General features: G+C 39.4%; 44 non-coding genes across 44 annotated transcripts; all 44 read right to left on the bottom strand.

Annotated features, from left to right (window-relative positions):
• Positions 1 to 175: 175 nt before the first annotated feature.
• Positions 176 to 247, bottom strand: trnac-gca (transfer RNA cysteine (anticodon GCA)). Its single transcript has one exon. It is a non-coding gene; the product is annotated as a tRNA-Cys (tRNA).
• A 297-nt stretch (positions 248 to 544) lies between these two features.
• Positions 545 to 616, bottom strand: trnac-gca (transfer RNA cysteine (anticodon GCA)). The gene has a single exon. It is a non-coding gene; the product is annotated as a tRNA-Cys (tRNA).
• Positions 617 to 912: 296 nt separating this feature from the next.
• On the bottom strand, positions 913 to 984 carry trnac-gca (transfer RNA cysteine (anticodon GCA)). The gene has a single exon. It is a non-coding gene; the product is annotated as a tRNA-Cys (tRNA).
• A 297-nt stretch (positions 985 to 1,281) lies between these two features.
• On the bottom strand, positions 1,282 to 1,353 carry trnac-gca (transfer RNA cysteine (anticodon GCA)). Its single transcript has one exon. It is a non-coding gene; the product is annotated as a tRNA-Cys (tRNA).
• Positions 1,354 to 1,650: 297 nt separating this feature from the next.
• trnac-gca (transfer RNA cysteine (anticodon GCA)) lies at positions 1,651 to 1,722 on the bottom strand. Its single transcript has one exon. It is a non-coding gene; the product is annotated as a tRNA-Cys (tRNA).
• Positions 1,723 to 2,019: 297 nt separating this feature from the next.
• On the bottom strand, positions 2,020 to 2,091 carry trnac-gca (transfer RNA cysteine (anticodon GCA)). The gene has a single exon. It is a non-coding gene; the product is annotated as a tRNA-Cys (tRNA).
• A 297-nt stretch (positions 2,092 to 2,388) lies between these two features.
• trnac-gca (transfer RNA cysteine (anticodon GCA)) lies at positions 2,389 to 2,460 on the bottom strand. The gene has a single exon. It is a non-coding gene; the product is annotated as a tRNA-Cys (tRNA).
• Positions 2,461 to 2,757: 297 nt separating this feature from the next.
• Positions 2,758 to 2,829, bottom strand: trnac-gca (transfer RNA cysteine (anticodon GCA)). Its single transcript has one exon. It is a non-coding gene; the product is annotated as a tRNA-Cys (tRNA).
• Positions 2,830 to 3,126: 297 nt separating this feature from the next.
• Positions 3,127 to 3,198, bottom strand: trnac-gca (transfer RNA cysteine (anticodon GCA)). Its single transcript has one exon. It is a non-coding gene; the product is annotated as a tRNA-Cys (tRNA).
• Positions 3,199 to 3,495: 297 nt separating this feature from the next.
• On the bottom strand, positions 3,496 to 3,567 carry trnac-gca (transfer RNA cysteine (anticodon GCA)). The gene has a single exon. It is a non-coding gene; the product is annotated as a tRNA-Cys (tRNA).
• A 296-nt stretch (positions 3,568 to 3,863) lies between these two features.
• Positions 3,864 to 3,935, bottom strand: trnac-gca (transfer RNA cysteine (anticodon GCA)). Its single transcript has one exon. It is a non-coding gene; the product is annotated as a tRNA-Cys (tRNA).
• Positions 3,936 to 4,232: 297 nt separating this feature from the next.
• Positions 4,233 to 4,304, bottom strand: trnac-gca (transfer RNA cysteine (anticodon GCA)). The gene has a single exon. It is a non-coding gene; the product is annotated as a tRNA-Cys (tRNA).
• A 296-nt stretch (positions 4,305 to 4,600) lies between these two features.
• trnac-gca (transfer RNA cysteine (anticodon GCA)) lies at positions 4,601 to 4,672 on the bottom strand. The gene has a single exon. It is a non-coding gene; the product is annotated as a tRNA-Cys (tRNA).
• A 297-nt stretch (positions 4,673 to 4,969) lies between these two features.
• Positions 4,970 to 5,041, bottom strand: trnac-gca (transfer RNA cysteine (anticodon GCA)). Its single transcript has one exon. It is a non-coding gene; the product is annotated as a tRNA-Cys (tRNA).
• A 297-nt stretch (positions 5,042 to 5,338) lies between these two features.
• On the bottom strand, positions 5,339 to 5,410 carry trnac-gca (transfer RNA cysteine (anticodon GCA)). Its single transcript has one exon. It is a non-coding gene; the product is annotated as a tRNA-Cys (tRNA).
• Positions 5,411 to 5,706: 296 nt separating this feature from the next.
• trnac-gca (transfer RNA cysteine (anticodon GCA)) lies at positions 5,707 to 5,778 on the bottom strand. Its single transcript has one exon. It is a non-coding gene; the product is annotated as a tRNA-Cys (tRNA).
• Positions 5,779 to 6,076: 298 nt separating this feature from the next.
• On the bottom strand, positions 6,077 to 6,148 carry trnac-gca (transfer RNA cysteine (anticodon GCA)). The gene has a single exon. It is a non-coding gene; the product is annotated as a tRNA-Cys (tRNA).
• Positions 6,149 to 6,444: 296 nt separating this feature from the next.
• On the bottom strand, positions 6,445 to 6,516 carry trnac-gca (transfer RNA cysteine (anticodon GCA)). Its single transcript has one exon. It is a non-coding gene; the product is annotated as a tRNA-Cys (tRNA).
• A 297-nt stretch (positions 6,517 to 6,813) lies between these two features.
• On the bottom strand, positions 6,814 to 6,885 carry trnac-gca (transfer RNA cysteine (anticodon GCA)). Its single transcript has one exon. It is a non-coding gene; the product is annotated as a tRNA-Cys (tRNA).
• Positions 6,886 to 7,181: 296 nt separating this feature from the next.
• On the bottom strand, positions 7,182 to 7,253 carry trnac-gca (transfer RNA cysteine (anticodon GCA)). Its single transcript has one exon. It is a non-coding gene; the product is annotated as a tRNA-Cys (tRNA).
• A 298-nt stretch (positions 7,254 to 7,551) lies between these two features.
• On the bottom strand, positions 7,552 to 7,623 carry trnac-gca (transfer RNA cysteine (anticodon GCA)). Its single transcript has one exon. It is a non-coding gene; the product is annotated as a tRNA-Cys (tRNA).
• Positions 7,624 to 7,919: 296 nt separating this feature from the next.
• Positions 7,920 to 7,991, bottom strand: trnac-gca (transfer RNA cysteine (anticodon GCA)). Its single transcript has one exon. It is a non-coding gene; the product is annotated as a tRNA-Cys (tRNA).
• A 296-nt stretch (positions 7,992 to 8,287) lies between these two features.
• On the bottom strand, positions 8,288 to 8,359 carry trnac-gca (transfer RNA cysteine (anticodon GCA)). The gene has a single exon. It is a non-coding gene; the product is annotated as a tRNA-Cys (tRNA).
• Positions 8,360 to 8,656: 297 nt separating this feature from the next.
• On the bottom strand, positions 8,657 to 8,728 carry trnac-gca (transfer RNA cysteine (anticodon GCA)). The gene has a single exon. It is a non-coding gene; the product is annotated as a tRNA-Cys (tRNA).
• A 296-nt stretch (positions 8,729 to 9,024) lies between these two features.
• trnac-gca (transfer RNA cysteine (anticodon GCA)) lies at positions 9,025 to 9,096 on the bottom strand. Its single transcript has one exon. It is a non-coding gene; the product is annotated as a tRNA-Cys (tRNA).
• A 296-nt stretch (positions 9,097 to 9,392) lies between these two features.
• Positions 9,393 to 9,464, bottom strand: trnac-gca (transfer RNA cysteine (anticodon GCA)). The gene has a single exon. It is a non-coding gene; the product is annotated as a tRNA-Cys (tRNA).
• Positions 9,465 to 9,761: 297 nt separating this feature from the next.
• On the bottom strand, positions 9,762 to 9,833 carry trnac-gca (transfer RNA cysteine (anticodon GCA)). The gene has a single exon. It is a non-coding gene; the product is annotated as a tRNA-Cys (tRNA).
• Positions 9,834 to 10,130: 297 nt separating this feature from the next.
• Positions 10,131 to 10,202, bottom strand: trnac-gca (transfer RNA cysteine (anticodon GCA)). Its single transcript has one exon. It is a non-coding gene; the product is annotated as a tRNA-Cys (tRNA).
• A 296-nt stretch (positions 10,203 to 10,498) lies between these two features.
• On the bottom strand, positions 10,499 to 10,570 carry trnac-gca (transfer RNA cysteine (anticodon GCA)). The gene has a single exon. It is a non-coding gene; the product is annotated as a tRNA-Cys (tRNA).
• Positions 10,571 to 10,867: 297 nt separating this feature from the next.
• trnac-gca (transfer RNA cysteine (anticodon GCA)) lies at positions 10,868 to 10,939 on the bottom strand. The gene has a single exon. It is a non-coding gene; the product is annotated as a tRNA-Cys (tRNA).
• Positions 10,940 to 11,235: 296 nt separating this feature from the next.
• On the bottom strand, positions 11,236 to 11,307 carry trnac-gca (transfer RNA cysteine (anticodon GCA)). Its single transcript has one exon. It is a non-coding gene; the product is annotated as a tRNA-Cys (tRNA).
• Positions 11,308 to 11,605: 298 nt separating this feature from the next.
• On the bottom strand, positions 11,606 to 11,677 carry trnac-gca (transfer RNA cysteine (anticodon GCA)). The gene has a single exon. It is a non-coding gene; the product is annotated as a tRNA-Cys (tRNA).
• A 296-nt stretch (positions 11,678 to 11,973) lies between these two features.
• trnac-gca (transfer RNA cysteine (anticodon GCA)) lies at positions 11,974 to 12,045 on the bottom strand. Its single transcript has one exon. It is a non-coding gene; the product is annotated as a tRNA-Cys (tRNA).
• Positions 12,046 to 12,342: 297 nt separating this feature from the next.
• Positions 12,343 to 12,414, bottom strand: trnac-gca (transfer RNA cysteine (anticodon GCA)). Its single transcript has one exon. It is a non-coding gene; the product is annotated as a tRNA-Cys (tRNA).
• Positions 12,415 to 12,710: 296 nt separating this feature from the next.
• On the bottom strand, positions 12,711 to 12,782 carry trnac-gca (transfer RNA cysteine (anticodon GCA)). Its single transcript has one exon. It is a non-coding gene; the product is annotated as a tRNA-Cys (tRNA).
• A 297-nt stretch (positions 12,783 to 13,079) lies between these two features.
• Positions 13,080 to 13,151, bottom strand: trnac-gca (transfer RNA cysteine (anticodon GCA)). Its single transcript has one exon. It is a non-coding gene; the product is annotated as a tRNA-Cys (tRNA).
• A 297-nt stretch (positions 13,152 to 13,448) lies between these two features.
• trnac-gca (transfer RNA cysteine (anticodon GCA)) lies at positions 13,449 to 13,520 on the bottom strand. Its single transcript has one exon. It is a non-coding gene; the product is annotated as a tRNA-Cys (tRNA).
• Positions 13,521 to 13,816: 296 nt separating this feature from the next.
• Positions 13,817 to 13,888, bottom strand: trnac-gca (transfer RNA cysteine (anticodon GCA)). The gene has a single exon. It is a non-coding gene; the product is annotated as a tRNA-Cys (tRNA).
• Positions 13,889 to 14,185: 297 nt separating this feature from the next.
• On the bottom strand, positions 14,186 to 14,257 carry trnac-gca (transfer RNA cysteine (anticodon GCA)). Its single transcript has one exon. It is a non-coding gene; the product is annotated as a tRNA-Cys (tRNA).
• Positions 14,258 to 14,553: 296 nt separating this feature from the next.
• On the bottom strand, positions 14,554 to 14,625 carry trnac-gca (transfer RNA cysteine (anticodon GCA)). Its single transcript has one exon. It is a non-coding gene; the product is annotated as a tRNA-Cys (tRNA).
• Positions 14,626 to 14,923: 298 nt separating this feature from the next.
• trnac-gca (transfer RNA cysteine (anticodon GCA)) lies at positions 14,924 to 14,995 on the bottom strand. Its single transcript has one exon. It is a non-coding gene; the product is annotated as a tRNA-Cys (tRNA).
• Positions 14,996 to 15,291: 296 nt separating this feature from the next.
• Positions 15,292 to 15,363, bottom strand: trnac-gca (transfer RNA cysteine (anticodon GCA)). The gene has a single exon. It is a non-coding gene; the product is annotated as a tRNA-Cys (tRNA).
• Positions 15,364 to 15,660: 297 nt separating this feature from the next.
• trnac-gca (transfer RNA cysteine (anticodon GCA)) lies at positions 15,661 to 15,732 on the bottom strand. Its single transcript has one exon. It is a non-coding gene; the product is annotated as a tRNA-Cys (tRNA).
• Positions 15,733 to 16,028: 296 nt separating this feature from the next.
• trnac-gca (transfer RNA cysteine (anticodon GCA)) lies at positions 16,029 to 16,100 on the bottom strand. The gene has a single exon. It is a non-coding gene; the product is annotated as a tRNA-Cys (tRNA).
• Between the last annotated feature and the right edge of the window lie 82 nt (positions 16,101 to 16,182).

Raw genomic sequence — 16,182 nt, 5'->3', positions numbered from 1 at the left:
CTGGCATTTTCTGAGAAGATTCTTAACCTAAACTATAATTTTCTACTGAATCCAACATCCAGAAACAATGCTCAGTTGCTATTGGTTTACAGTTTTTGCAACACCTGTTGCCTGATACAAATACTCAATAGTAGAATAATTTCCATATCCTATGCTTTCTAAGTTGTTGTTAAAAAGGGGGCACACAGATGTGAACTGGGGACCTCTTGATCTGCAGTCAAATGCTCTACCACTGAGCTATACCCCCAAATCTGATGACTTTTTTCAGAAGTTCAGCGTGCATCTCCTATCACATAGAGCGTTTGCATCATCATACTGGGTGATGTGAATGCCTTTAATAGTGCAATGCCGTGTCCTCTATAGACAAGCTGGCATTTTCTGAGAAGATTCTTAACCTAAACTATAATTTTCTACTGAATCCAACATCCAGAAACAATGCTCAGTTGCTATTGGTTTACAGTTTTTGCAACATCTGTTGCTTGACACAAATACTCAATAGTAGAATAATTTCCATATCCTATGCGGTCTAAGAAGTTATTTAAAGAGGGGGCACCCAGATTTGAACTGGGGACATCTTGATCTGCAGTCAAATGCTCTACCACTGAGCTATACCCCCAAATCTGATAACTTTTTTAAGATGTTCAGAGTGCATCTCCTGTAACATAGAGCGTTTGCATCATCATAGTGGGTGATGTGAATGCCTTTAATAGTGCAATGCTGTGTCCTCTACAGACAATCTGGCATTTTCTGAGAAGATTCTTAACCTAAACTATAATTTTCTACTGAATCCAACATCCAGAAACAATGCTCAGTTGCTATTGGTTTACAGTTTTTGCAACACCTGTTGCCTGATACAAATACTCAATAGTAGAATAATTTCCATATCCTATGCTTTCTAAGTTGTTGTTGAAAAGGGGGCACACAGATGTGAACTGGGGACCTCTTGATCTGCAGTCAAATGCTCTACCACTGAGCTATACCCCCAAATCTGATGACTTTTTTCAGAAGTTCAGCGTGCATCTCCTATCACATAGAGCGTTTGCATCATCATACTGGGTGATGTGAATGCCTTTAATAGTGCAATGCCGTGTCCTCTATAGACAAGCTGGCATTTTCTGAGAAGATTCTTAACCTAAACTATAATTTTCTACTGAATCCAACATCCAGAAACAATGCTCAGTTGCTATTGGTTTACAGTTTTTGCAACATCTGTTGCTTGACACAAATACTCAATAGTAGAATAATTTCCATATCCTATGCGGTCTAAGAAGTTATTTAAAGAGGGGGCACCCAGATTTGAACTGGGGACCTCTTGATCTGCAGTCAAATGCTCTACCACTGAGCTATACCCCCAAATCTGATAACTTTTTTCAGATGTTCAGAGTGCATCTCCTATAACATAGAGCGTTTGCATCATCATACTGGGTGATGTGAATGCCTTTAATAGTGCAATGCTGTGTCCTCTTTAGACAAGCTGGCATTTTCTGAGAAGATTCTTAACCTAAACTATAATTTTTTACTGAATCCAACATCCAGAAACAATGTTCAGTTGCTATTGGTTTACAGTTTTTGCAACACCTGTTGCTTGACACAAATACTCAATAGTAGAATAATTTCCATATCCTATGCGGTCTAAGAAGTTATTTAAAGAGGGGGCACCCAGATTTGAACTGGGGACCTCTTGATCTGCAGTCAAATGCTCTACCACTGAGCTATACCCCCAAATCTGATGACTTTTTTCAGATGTTCAGCGTGCATCTCCTATCACATAGAGCGTTTGCATCATCATACTGGGTGATGTGAATGCCTTTAATAGTGCAATGCCGTGTCCTCTATAGACAAGCTGGCATTTTCTGAGAAGATTCTTAACCTAAACTATAATTTTCTACTGAATCCAACATCCAGAAACAATGCTCAGTTGCTATTGGTTTACAGTTTTTGCAACATCTGTTGCTTGACACAAATACTCAATAGTAGAATAATTTCCATATCCTATGCGGTCTAAGAAGTTATTTAAAGAGGGGGCACCCAGATTTGAACTGGGGACCTCTTGATCTGCAGTCAAATGCTCTACCACTGAGCTATACCCCCAAATCTGATAACTTTTTTCAGATGTTCAGAGTGCATCTCCTATAACATAGAGCGTTTGCATCATCATACTGGGTGATGTGAATGCCTTTAATAGTGCAATGCTGTGTCCTCTTTAGACAAGCTGGCATTTTCTGAGAAGATTCTTAACCTAAACTATAATTTTTTACTGAATCCAACATCCAGAAACAATGTTCAGTTGCTATTGGTTTACAGTTTTTGCAACACCTGTTGCTTGACACAAATACTCAATAGTAGAATAATTTCCATATCCTATGCGGTCTAAGAAGTTATTTAAAGAGGGGGCACCCAGATTTGAACTGGGGACCTCTTGATCTGCAGTCAAATGCTCTACCACTGAGCTATACCCCCAAATCTGATGACTTTTTTCAGATGTTCAGCGTGCATCTCTTATCACATAGAGCGTTTGCATCATCATACTGGGTGATGTGAATGCCTTTAATAGTGCAATGCTGTGTCCTCTATAGACAAGCTGGCATTTTCTGAGAAAACTCTTACCCTAAACTATAATTTTCTACTGAATCCAACATCCAGAAACAATGCTCAGTTGCTATTGGTTTACAGTTTTCGCAACACCTGTTGCCTGATACAAATACTCAATAGTAGAATAATTTCCATATCCTATGCGGTCTAAGAAGTTATTTAAAGAGGGGGCACCCAGATTTGAACTGGGGACCTCTTGATCTGCAGTCAAATGCTCTACCACTGAGCTATACCCCCAAATCTGATGACTTTTTTCAGATGTTCAGCGTGCATCTCCTATCACATAGAGCGTTTGCATCATCATACTGGGTGATGTGAATGCCTTTAATAGTGCAATGCCGTGTCCTCTATAGACAAGCTGGCATTTTCTGAGAAGATTCTTAACCTAAACTATAATTTTCTACTGAATCCAACATCCAGAAACAATGCTCAGTTGCTATTGGTTTACAGTTTTTGCAACATCTGTTGCTTGACACAAATACTCAATAGTAGAATAATTTCCATATCCTATGCGGTCTAAGAAGTTATTTAAAGAGGGGGCACCCAGATTTGAACTGGGGACCTCTTGATCTGCAGTCAAATGCTCTACCACTGAGCTATACCCCCAAATCTGATAACTTTTTTCAGATGTTCAGAGTGCATCTCCTATAACATAGAGCGTTTGCATCATCATACTGGGTGATGTGAATGCCTTTAATAGTGCAATGCTGTGTCCTCTTTAGACAAGCTGGCATTTTCTGAGAAGATTCTTAACCTAAACTATAATTTTTTACTGAATCCAACATCCAGAAACAATGTTCAGTTGCTATTGGTTTACAGTTTTTGCAACACCTGTTGCTTGACACAAATACTCAATAGTAGAATAATTTCCATATCCTATGCGGTCTAAGAAGTTATTTAAAGAGGGGGCACCCAGATTTGAACTGGGGACCTCTTGATCTGCAGTCAAATGCTCTACCACTGAGCTATACCCCCAAATCTGATGACTTTTTTCAGATGTTCAGCGTGCATCTCTTATCACATAGAGCGTTTGCATCATCATACTGGGTGATGTGAATGCCTTTAATAGTGCAATGCTGTGTCCTCTATAGACAAGCTGGCATTTTCTGAGAAAACTCTTACCCTAAACTATAATTTTCTACTGAATCCAACATCCAGAAACAATGCTCAGTTGCTATTGGTTTACAGTTTTCGCAACACCTGTTGCCTGATACAAATACTCAATAGTAGAATAATTTCCATATCCTATGCTTTCTAAGTTGTTTTTAAAAAGGGGGCACCCAGATTTGAACTGGGGACCTCTTGATCTGCAGTCAAATGCTCTACCACTGAGCTATACCCCCAAATCTGATGACTTTTTTCAGAAGTTCAGCGTGCATCTCCTATCACATAGAGCGTTTGCATCATCATACTGGGTGATGTGAATGCCTTTAATAGTGCAATGCCGTGTCCTCTATAGACAAGCTGGCATTTTCTGAGAAGATTCTTAACCTAAACTATAATTTTCTACTGAATCCAACATCCAGAAAAAATGCTCAGTTGCTATTGGTTTACAGTTTTTGCAACATCTGTTGCTTGACACAAATACTCAATAGTAGAATAATTTCCATATCCTATGCGGTCTAAGAAGTTATTTAAAGAGGGGGCACCCAGATTTGAACTGGGGACATCTTGATCTGCAGTCAAATGCTCTACCACTGAGCTATACCCCCAAATCTGATAACTTTTTTCAGATGTTCAGAGTGCATCTCCTGTAACATAGAGCGTTTGCATCATCATACTGGGTGATGTGAATGCCTTTAATAGTGCAATGCTGTGTCCTCTACAGACAATCTGGCATTTTCTGAGAAGATTCTTAACCTAAACTATAATTTTCTACTGAATCCAACATCCAGAAACAATGCTCAGTTGCTATTGGTTTACAGTTTTTGCAACACCTGTTGCCTGATACAAATACTCAATAGTAGAATAATTTCCATATCCTATGCTTTCTAAGTTGTTGTTGAAAAGGGGGCACACAGATGTGAACTGGGGACCTCTTGATCTGCAGTCAAATGCTCTACCACTGAGCTATACCCCCAAATCTGATGACTTTTTTCAGAAGTTCAGCGTGCATCTCCTATCACATAGAGCGTTTGCATCATCATACTGGGTGATGTGAATGCCTTTAATAGTGCAATGCCGTGTCCTCTATAGACAAGCTGGCATTTTCTGAGAAGATTCTTAACCTAAACTATAATTTTCTACTGAATCCAACATCCAGAAACAATGCTCAGTTGCTATTGGTTTACAGTTTTTGCAACATCTGTTGCTTGACACAAATACTCAATAGTAGAATAATTTCCATATCCTATGCGGTCTAAGAAGTTATTTAAAGAGGGGGCACCCAGATTTGAACTGGGGACCTCTTGATCTGCAGTCAAATGCTCTACCACTGAGCTATACCCCCAAATCTGATGACTTTTTTCAGATGTTCAGCGTGCATCTCCTATCACATAGAGCGTTTGCATCATCATACTGGGTGATGTGAATGCCTTTAATAGTGCAATGCCGTGTCCTCTATAGACAAGCTGGCATTTTCTGAGAAGATTCTTAACCTAAACTATAATTTTCTACTGAATCCAACATCCAGAAAAAATGCTCAGTTGCTATTGGTTTACAGTTCTTGCAACATCTGTTGCTTGACACAAATACTCAATAGTAGAATAATTTCCATATCCTATGCGGTCTAAGAAGTTATTTAAAGAGGGGGCACCCAGATTTGAACTGGGGACCTCTTGATCTGCAGTCAAATGCTCTACCACTGAGCTATACCCCCAAATCTGATGACTTTTTTCAGATGTTCAGCGTGCATCTCCTATCACATAGAGCGTTTGCATCATCATACTGGGTGATGTGAATGCCTTTAATAGTGCAATGCTGTGTCCTCTATAGACAAGCTGGCATTTTCTGAGAAAACTCTTACCCTAAACTATAATTTTCTACTGAATCCAACATCCAGAAACAATGCTCAGTTGCTATTGGTTTACAGTTTTCGCAACACCTGTTGCCTGATACAAATACTCAATAGTAGAATAATTTCCATATCCTATGCTTTCTAAGTTGTTTTTAAAAAGGGGGCACCCAGATTTGAACTGGGGACCTCTTGATCTGCAGTCAAATGCTCTACCACTGAGCTATACCCCCCAATCTGATGACTTTTTTTCAGAAGTTCAGCGTGCATCTCCTATCACAGAGAGCGTTTGCATCATCATACTGGGTGATGTGAATGCCTTTAATAGTGCAATGCTGTGTCCTCTATAGACAAGCTGGCATTTTCTGAGAAGATTCTTAACCTAAACTATAATTTTCTACTGAATCCAACAACCAGAAACAATGCTCAGTTGCTATTGGTTTACAGTTTTTGCAACACCTGTTGCTTGACACAAATACTCAATAGTAGAATAATTTCCATATCCTATGCGGTCTAAGAAGGTATTTAAAGAGGGGGCACCCAGATTTGAACTGGGGACCTCTTGATCTGCAGTCAAATGCTCTACCACTGAGCTATACCCCCAAATCTGCTAACTTTTTTCAGATGTTCAGAGTGCATCTCCTATAACATAGAGCGTTTGCATCATCATACTGGGTGATGTGAATGCCTTTAATAGTGCAATGCTGTGTCCTCTACAGACAAGCTGGCATTTTCTGAGAAGATTCTTAACCTAAACTATAATTTTCTACTGAATCCAACATCCAGAAATAATGCTCAGTTGCTATTGGTTTACAGCCTTTGCAACACCTGTTGCCTGACACAAATACTCAATAGTAAAATAATTTCCATATCCTATGCTTTCTAAGTTGTTTTTAAAAAGGGGGCACCCAGATTTGAACTGGGGACCTCTTGATCTGCAGGCAAATGCTCTACCACTGAGCTATACCCCCAAATCTGATAACTTTTTTCAGATGTTCAGAGTGCATCTCCTATAACATAGAGCGTTTGCATCATCATACTGGGTGATGTGAATGCCTTTAATAGTGCAATGCTGTGTCCTCTCTAGACAAGCTGGCATTTTCTGAGAAGATTCTTAACCTAAACTATAATTTTCTACTGAATCCAACATCCAGAAACAATGTTCAGTTGCTATTGGTTTACAGTTTTTGCAACACCTGTTGCTTGACACAAATACTCAATAGTAGAATAATTTCCATATCCTATGCGGTCTAAGAAGTTATTTAAAGAGGGGGCACCCAGATTTGAACTGGGGACCTCTTGATCTGCAGTCAAATGCTCTACCACTGAGCTATACCCCCAAATCTGATGACATTTTTCAGATGTTCAGCGTGCATCTCCTATCACATAGAGCGTTTGCATCATCATACTGGGTGATGTGAATGCCTTTAATAGTGCAATGCTGTGTCCTCTATAGACAAGCTGGCATTTTCTGAGAAAACTCTTACCCTAAACTATAATTTTCTACTGAATCCAACATCCAGAAACAATGCTCAGTTGCTATTGGTTTACAGTTTTCGCAACACCTGTTGCCTGATACAAATACTCAATAGTAGAATAATTTCCATATCCTATGCTTTCTAAGTTGTTTTTAAAAAGGGGGCACCCAGATTTGAACTGGGGACCTCTTGATCTGCAGTCAAATGCTCTACCACTGAGCTATACCCCCCAATCTGATGACTTTTTTTCAGAAGTTCAGCGTGCATCTCCTATCACAGAGAGCGTTTGCATCATCATACTGGGTGATGTGAATGTCTTTAATAGTGCAATGCTGTGTCCTCTATAGACAAGCTGGCATTTTCTGAGAAGATTCTTAACCTAAACTATAATTTTCTACTGAATCCAACATCCAGAAACAATGCTCAGTTGCTATTGGTTTACAGTTTTTGCAACACCTGTTGCTTGACACAAATACTCAATAGTAGAATAATTTCCATATCCTATGCGGTCTAAGAAGGTATTTAAAGAGGGGGCACCCAGATTTGAACTGGGGACCTCTTGATCTGCAGTCAAATGCTCTACCACTGAGCTATACCCCCAAATCTGCTAACTTTTTTCAGATGTTCAGAGTGCATCTCCTATAACATAGAGCGTTTGCATCATCATACTGGGTGATGTGAATGCCTTTAATAGTGCAATGCTGTGTCCTCTACAGACAAGCTGGCATTTTCTGAGAAGATTCTTAACCTAAACTATAATTTTCTACTGAATCCAACATCCAGAAACAATGCTCAGTTGCTATTGGTTTACAGCCTTTGCAACACCTGTTGCCTGACACAAATACTCAATAGTAAAATAATTTCCATATCCTATGCTTTCTAAGTTGTTTTTAAAAAGGGGGCACCCAGATTTGAACTGGGGACCTCTTGATCTGCAGGCAAATGCTCTACCACTGAGCTATACCCCCAAATCTGATAACTTTTTTCAGATGTTCAGAGTGCATCTCCTATAACATAGAGCGTTTGCATCATCATACTGGGTGATGTGAATGCCTTTAATAGTGCAATGCTGTGTCCTCTATAGACAAGCTGAAATTTTCTGAGAAGATTCTTAACCTAAACTATAATTTTCTACTGAATCCAACATCCAGAAACAATGCTCAGTTGCTATTGGTTTACAGCCTTTGCAACACCTGTTGCCTGACACAAATACTCAATAGTAAAATAATTTCCATATCCTATACTTTCTAAGTTGTTTTTAAAAAGGGGGCACCCAGATTTGAACTGGGGACCTCTTGATCTGCAGGCAAATGCTCTACCACTGAGCTATACCCCCAAATCTGATAACTTTTTTCAGATGTTCAGAGTGCATCTCCTATAACATAGAGCGTTTGCATCATCATACTGGGTGATGTGAATGCCTTTAATAGTGCAATGCTGTGTCCTCTATAGACAAGCTGAAATTTTCTGAGAAGATTCTTAACCTAAACTGTAATTTTCTACTGAATCCAACATCCAGAAACAATGCTCAGTTGCTATTGGTTTACAGTTTTTGCAACACCTGTTGCTTAACACAAATACTCAACAGTAGAATAATTTCCATATCCTATGCGGTCTAAGAAGGTATTTAAAGAGGGGGCACCCAGATTTGAACTGGGGACCTCTTGATCTGCAGTCAAATGCTCTACCACTGAGCTATACCCCCAAATCTGCTAACTTTTTTCAGATGTTCAGAGTGCTTCTCCTATAACATAGAGCGTTTGCATCATCATACTGGGTGATGTGAATGCCTTTAATAGTGAAATGCTGTGTCCTCTACAGACAAGCTGGCATTTTCTGAGAAGATTCTTAAACTAAACTATAATTTTCTACTGATTCCAAGAACCAGACGCAATGATCAGTTGCTATTGGTTTACAGCCTTTGCAACACCTGTTGCCTGACACAAATACTCAATTGTAAAATAATTTCCATATCCTATGCTTTCTAAGTTGTTTTTAAAAAGGGGGCACCCAGATTTGAACTGGGGACCTCTTGATCTGCAGTCAAATGCTCTACCACTGAGCTATACCCCCAAATCTGATAACTTTTTTCAGATGTTCAGAGTGCATCTCCTGTAACATAGAGCGTTTGCATCATCATACTGGGTGATGTGAATGCCTTTAATAGTGCAATGCTGTGTCCTCTACAGACAATCTGGCATTTTCTGAGAAGATTCTTAACCTAAACTATAATTTTCTACTGAATCCAACATCCAGAAACAATGCTCAGTTGCTATTGGTTTACAGTTTTTGCAACACCTGTTGCCTGATACAAATACTCAATAGTAGAATAATTTCCATATCCTATGCTTTCTAAGTTGTTGTTGAAAAGGGGGCACACAGATGTGAACTGGGGACCTCTTGATCTGCAGTCAAATGCTCTACCACTGAGCTATACCCCCAAATCTGATGACTTTTTTCAGAAGTTCAGCGTGCATCTCCTATCACATAGAGCGTTTGCATCATCATACTGGGTGATGTGAATGCCTTTAATAGTGCAATGCCGTGTCCTCTATAGACAAGCTGGCATTTTCTGAGAAGATTCTTAACCTAAACTATAATTTTCTACTGAATCCAACATCCAGAAACAATGCTCAGTTGCTATTGGTTTACAGTTTTTGCAACATCTGTTGCTTGACACAAATACTCAATAGTAGAATAATTTCCATATCCTATGCGGTCTAAGAAGTTATTTAAAGAGGGGGCACCCAGATTTGAACTGGGGACCTCTTGATCTGCAGTCAAATGCTCTACCACTGAGCTATACCCCCAAATCTGATAACTTTTTTCAGATGTTCAGAGTGCATCTCCTATAACATAGAGCGTTTGCATCATCATACTGGGTGATGTGAATGCCTTTAATAGTGCAATGCTGTGTCCTCTTTAGACAAGCTGGCATTTTCTGAGAAGATTCTTAACCTAAACTATAATTTTTTACTGAATCCAACATCCAGAAACAATGTTCAGTTGCTATTGGTTTACAGTTTTTGCAACACCTGTTGCTTGACACAAATACTCAATAGTAGAATAATTTCCATATCCTATGCGGTCTAAGAAGTTATTTAAAGAGGGGGCACCCAGATTTGAACTGGGGACCTCTTGATCTGCAGTCAAATGCTCTACCACTGAGCTATACCCCCAAATCTGATGACTTTTTTCAGATGTTCAGCGTGCATCTCCTATCACATAGAGCGTTTGCATCATCATACTGGGTGATGTGAATGCCTTTAATAGTGCAATGCTGTGTCCTCTATAGACAAGCTGGCATTTTCTGAGAAAACTCTTACCCTAAACTATAATTTTCTACTGAATCCAACATCCAGAAACAATGCTCAGTTGCTATTGGTTTACAGTTTTCGCAACACCTGTTGCCTGATACAAATACTCAATAGTAGAATAATTTCCATATCCTATGCTTTCTAAGTTTTTTTTAAAAAGGGGGCACCCAGATTTGAACTGGGGACCTCTTGATCTGCAGTCAAATGCTCTACCACTGAGCTATACCCCCAAATCTGATAACTTTTTTCAGATGTTCAGAGTGCATCTCCTATAACATAGAGCGTTTGCATCATCATACTGGGTGATGTGAATGCCTTTAATAGTGCAATGCTGTGTCCTCTTTAGACAAGCTGGCATTTTCTGAGAAGATTCTTAACCTAAACTATAATTTTTTACTGAATCCAACATCCAGAAACAATGTTCAGTTGCTATTGGTTTACAGTTTTTGCAACACCTGTTGCTTGACACAAATACTCAATAGTAGAATAATTTCCATATCCTATGCGGTCTAAGAAGTTATTTAAAGAGGGGGCACCCAGATTTGAACTGGGGACCTCTTGATCTGCAGTCAAATGCTCTACCACTGAGCTATACCCCCAAATCTGATGACTTTTTTCAGATGTTCAGCGTGCATCTCCTATCACATAGAGCGTTTGCATCATCATACTGGGTGATGTGAATGCCTTTAATAGTGCAATGCTGTGTCCTCTATAGACAAGCTGGCATTTTCTGAGAAAACTCTTACCCTAAACTATAATTTTCTACTGAATCCAACATCCAGAAACAATGCTCAGTTGCTATTGGTTTACAGTTTTCGCAACACCTGTTGCCTGATACAAATACTCAATAGTAGAATAATTTCCATATCCTATGCTTTCTAAGTTGTTTTTAAAAAGGGGGCACCCAGATTTGAACTGGGGACCTCTTGATCTGCAGTCAAATGCTCTACCACTGAGCTATACCCCCCAATCTGATGACTTTTTTTCAGAAGTTCAGCGTGCATCTCCTATCACAGAGAGCGTTTGCATCATCATACTGGGTGATGTGAATGCCTTTAATAGTGCAATGCTGTTTCCTCTATAGACAAGCTGGCATTTTCTGAGAAGATTCTTAACCTAAACTATAATTTTCTACTGAATCCAACATCCAGAAACAATGCTCAGTTGCTATTGGTTTACAGTTTTTGCAACACCTGTTGCTTGACACAAATACTCAATAGTAGAATAATTTCCATATCCTATGCGGTCTAAGAAGTTATTTAAAGAGGGGGCACCCAGATTTGAACTGGGGACCTCTTGATCTGCAGTCAAATGCTCTACCACTGAGCTATACCCCCAAATCTGCTAACTTTTTTCAGATGTTCAGAGTGCATCTCCTATAACATAGAGCGTTTGCATCATCATACTGGGTGATGTGAATGCCTTTAGTAGTGCAATGCTGTGTCCTCTACAGACAATCTGGCATTTTCTGAGAAGATTCTTAACCTAAACTATAATTTTCTACTGAATCCAACATCCAGAAACAATGCTCAGTTGCTATTGGTTTACAGTTTTTGCAACACCTGTTGCCTGATACAAATACTCAATAGTAGAATAATTTCCATATCCTATGCTTTCTAAGTTGTTGTTAAAAAGGGGGCACACAGATGTGAACTGGGGACCTCTTGATCTGCAGTCAAATGCTCTACCACTGAGCTATACCCCCAAATCTGATGACTTTTTTCAGAAGTTCAGCGTGCATCTCCTATCACATAGAGCGTTTGCATCATCATACTGGGTGATGTGAATGCCTTTAATAGTGCAATGCCGTGTCCTCTATAGACAAGCTGGCATTTTCTGAGAAGATTCTTAACCTAAACTATAATTTTCTACTGAATCCAACATCCAGAAAAAATGCTCAGTTGCTATTGGTTTACAGTTTTTGCAACATCTGTTGCTTGACACAAATACTCAATAGTAGAATAATTTCCATATCCTATGCGGTCTAAGAAGTTATTTAAAGAGGGGGCACCCAGATTTGAACTGGGGACATCTTGATCTGCAGTCAAATGCTCTACCACTGAGCTATACCCCCAAATCTGATAACTTTTTTCAGATGTTCAGAGTGCATCTCCTGTAACATAGAGCGTTTGCATCATCATACTGGGTGATGTGAATGCCTTTAATAGTGCAATGCTGTGTCCTCTACAGACAATCTGGCATTTTCTGAGAAGATTCTTAACCTAAACTATAATTTTCTACTGAATCCAACATCCAGAAACAATGCTCAGTTGCTATTGGTTTACAGTTTTTGCAACACCTGTTGCCTGATACAAATACTCAATAGTAGAATAATTTCCATATCCTATGCTTTCTAAGTTGTTGTTGAAAAGGGGGCACACAGATGTGAACTGGGGACCTCTTGATCTGCAGTCAAATGCTCTACCACTGAGCTATACCCCCAAATCTGATGACTTTTTTCAGAAGTTCAGCGTGCATCTCCTATCACATAGAGCGTTTGCATCATCATACTGGGTGATGTGAATGCCTTTAATAGTGCAATGCCGTGTCCTCTATAGACAAGCTGGCATTTTCTGAGAAGATTCTTAACCTAAACTATAATTTTCTACTGAATCCAACATCCAGAAACAATGCTCAGTTGCTATTGGTTTACAGTTTTTGCAACATCTGTTGCTTGACACAAATACTCAATAGTAGAATAATTTCCATATCCTATGCGGTCTAAGAAGTTATTTAAAGAGGGGGCACCCAGATTTGAACTGGGGACCTCTTGATCTGCAGTCAAATGCTCTACCACTGAGCTATACCCCCAAATCTGATAACTTTTTTCAGATGTTCAGAGTGCATCTCCTATAACATAGAGCGTTTGCATCATCATACTGGGTGATGTGAATGCCTTTAATAGTGCAATGCTGTGTCCTCTTTAGACAAGCTGGCATTTTCTGAGAAGATTCTTAACCTAAACTATAATTTTTTACTGAATCCAACATCCAGAAACAATGTTCAGTTGCTATTGGTTTACAGTTTTTGCAACACCTGTTGCTTGACACAAATACTCAATAGTAGAATAATTTCCATATCCTATGCGGTCTAAGAAGTTATTTAAAGAGGGGGCACCCAGATTTGAACTGGGGACCTCTTGATCTGCAGTCAAATGCTCTACCACTGAGCTATACCCCCAAATCTGATGACTTTTTTCAGATGTTCAGCGTGCATCTCCTATCACATAGAGCGTTTGCATCATCATACTGGGTGATGTGAATGCCTTTAATAGTGCAATGCTGTGTCCTCTATAGACAAGCTGGCATTTTCTGAGAAAACTCTTACCCTAAACTATAATTTTCTACTGAATCCAACATCCAGAAACAATGCTCAGTTGCTATTGGTTTACAGTTTTCGCAACACCTGTTGCCTGATACAAATACTCAATAGTAGAATAATTTCCATATCCTATGCTTTCTAAGTTGTTTTTAAAAAGGGGGCACCCAGATTTGAACTGGGGACCTCTTGATCTGCAGTCAAATGCTCTACCACTGAGCTATACCCCCAAATCTGATAACTTTTTTCAGATGTTCAGAGTGCATCTCCTATAACATAGAGCGTTTGCATCATCATACTGGGTGATGTGAATGCCTTTAATAGTGCAATGCTGTGTCCTCTTTAGACAAGCTGGCATTTTCTGAGAAGATTCTTAACCTAAACTATAATTTTTTACTGAATCCAACATCCAGAAACAATGTTCAGTTGCTATTGGTTTACAGTTTTTGCAACACCTGTTGCTTGACACAAATACTCAATAGTAGAATAATTTCCATATCCTATGCGGTCTAAGAAGTTATTTAAAGAGGGGGCACCCAGATTTGAACTGGGGACCTCTTGATCTGCAGTCAAATGCTCTACCACTGAGCTATACCCCCAAATCTGATGACTTTTTTCAGATGTTCAGCGTGCATCTCCTATCACATAGAGCGTTTGCATCATCATACTGGGTGATGTGAATGCCTTTAATAGTGCAATGCTGTGTCCTCTATAGACAAGCTGGCATTTTCTGAGAAAACTCTTACCCTAAACTATAATTTTCTACTGAATCCAACATCCAGAAACAATGCTCAGTTGCTATTGGTTTACAGTTTTCGCAACACCTGTTGCCTGATACAAATACTCAATAGTAGAATAATTTCCATATCCTATGCTTTCTAAGTTGTTTTTAAATAGGGGGCACCCAGATTTGAACTGGGGACCTCTTGATCTGCAGTCAAATGCTCTACCACTGAGCTATACCCCCCAATCTGATGACTTTTTTTCAGAAGTTCAGCGTGCATCTCCTATCACAGAGAGCGTTTGCATCATCATACTGGGTGATGTGAATGCCTTTAATAGTGCAATGCTGTGTCCTCTATAGACAAGCTGGCATTTTCTGAGAAGATTCTTAACCTAAACTATAATTTTCTACTGAATCCAACATCCAGAAACAATGCTCAGTTGCTATTGGTTTACAGTTTTTGCAACACCTGTTGCTTGACACAAATACTCAATAGTAGAATAATTTCCATATCCTATGCGGTCTAAGAAGTTATTTAAAGAGGGGGCACCCAGATTTGAACTGGGGACCTCTTGATCTGCAGTCAAATGCTCTACCACTGAGCTATACCCCCAAATCTGCTAACTTTTTTCAGATGTTCAGAGTGCATCTCCTATAACATAGAGCGTTTGCATCATCATACTGGGTGATGTGAATGCCTTTAGTAGTGCAATGCTGTGTCCTCTACAGACAATCTGGCATTTTCTGAGAAGATTCTTAACCTAAACTATAATTTTCTACTGAATCCAACATCCAGAAACAATGCTCAGTTGCTATTGGTTTACAGTTTTTGCAACACCTGTTGCCTGATACAAATACTCAATAGTAGAATAATTTCCATATCCTATGCTTTCTAAGTTGTTGTTAAAAAGGGGGCACACAGATGTGAACTGGGGACCTCTTGATCTGCAGTCAAATGCTCTACCACTGAGCTATACCCCCAAATCTGATGACTTTTTTCAGAAGTTCAGCGTGCATCTCCTATCACATAGAGCGTTTGCATCATCATACTGGGTGATGTGAATGCCTTTAATAGTGCAATGCCGTGTCCTCTATAGACAAGCTGGCATTTTCTGAGAAGATTCTTAACCTAAACTATAATTTTCTACTGAATCCAACATCCAGAAAAAATGCTCAGTTGCTATTGGTTTACAGTTTTTGCAACATCTGTTGCTTGACACAAATACTCAATAGTAGAATAATTTCCATATCCTATGCGGTCTAAGAAGTTATTTAAAGAGGGGGCACCCAGATTTGAACTGGGGACATCTTGATCTGCAGTCAAATGCTCTACCACTGAGCTATACCCCCAAATCTGATAACTTTTTTCAGATGTTCAGAGTGCATCTCCTGTAACATAGAGCGTTTGCATCATCATACTGGGTGATGTGAATGCCTTTAATAGTGCAATGCTGTGTCCTCTACAGACAATCTGGCATTTTCTGAGAAGATTCTTAACCTAAACTATAATTTTCTACTGAATCCAACATCCAGAAACAATGCTCAGTTGCTATTGGTTTACAGTTTTTGCAACACCTGTTGCCTGATACAAATACTCAATAGTAGAATAATTTCCATATCCTATGCTTTCTAAGTTGTTGTTGAAAAGGGGGCACACAGATGTGAACTGGGGACCTCTTGATCTGCAGTCAAATGCTCTACCACTGAGCTATACCCCCAAATCTGATGACTTTTTTCAGAAGTTCAGCGTGCATCTCCTATCACATAGAGCGTTTGCATCATCATACTGGGTGATGTGAA

This window comes from Gasterosteus aculeatus, chromosome 11 (assembly GCF_964276395.1).
Source record: "Gasterosteus aculeatus chromosome 11, fGasAcu3.hap1.1, whole genome shotgun sequence".
NCBI lineage: Eukaryota > Metazoa > Chordata > Actinopteri > Perciformes > Gasterosteidae > Gasterosteus > Gasterosteus aculeatus.
The sequence above is the reverse complement of the archived record's forward strand: the minus strand, read 5'-3'. Positions and strand labels throughout refer to the sequence as shown.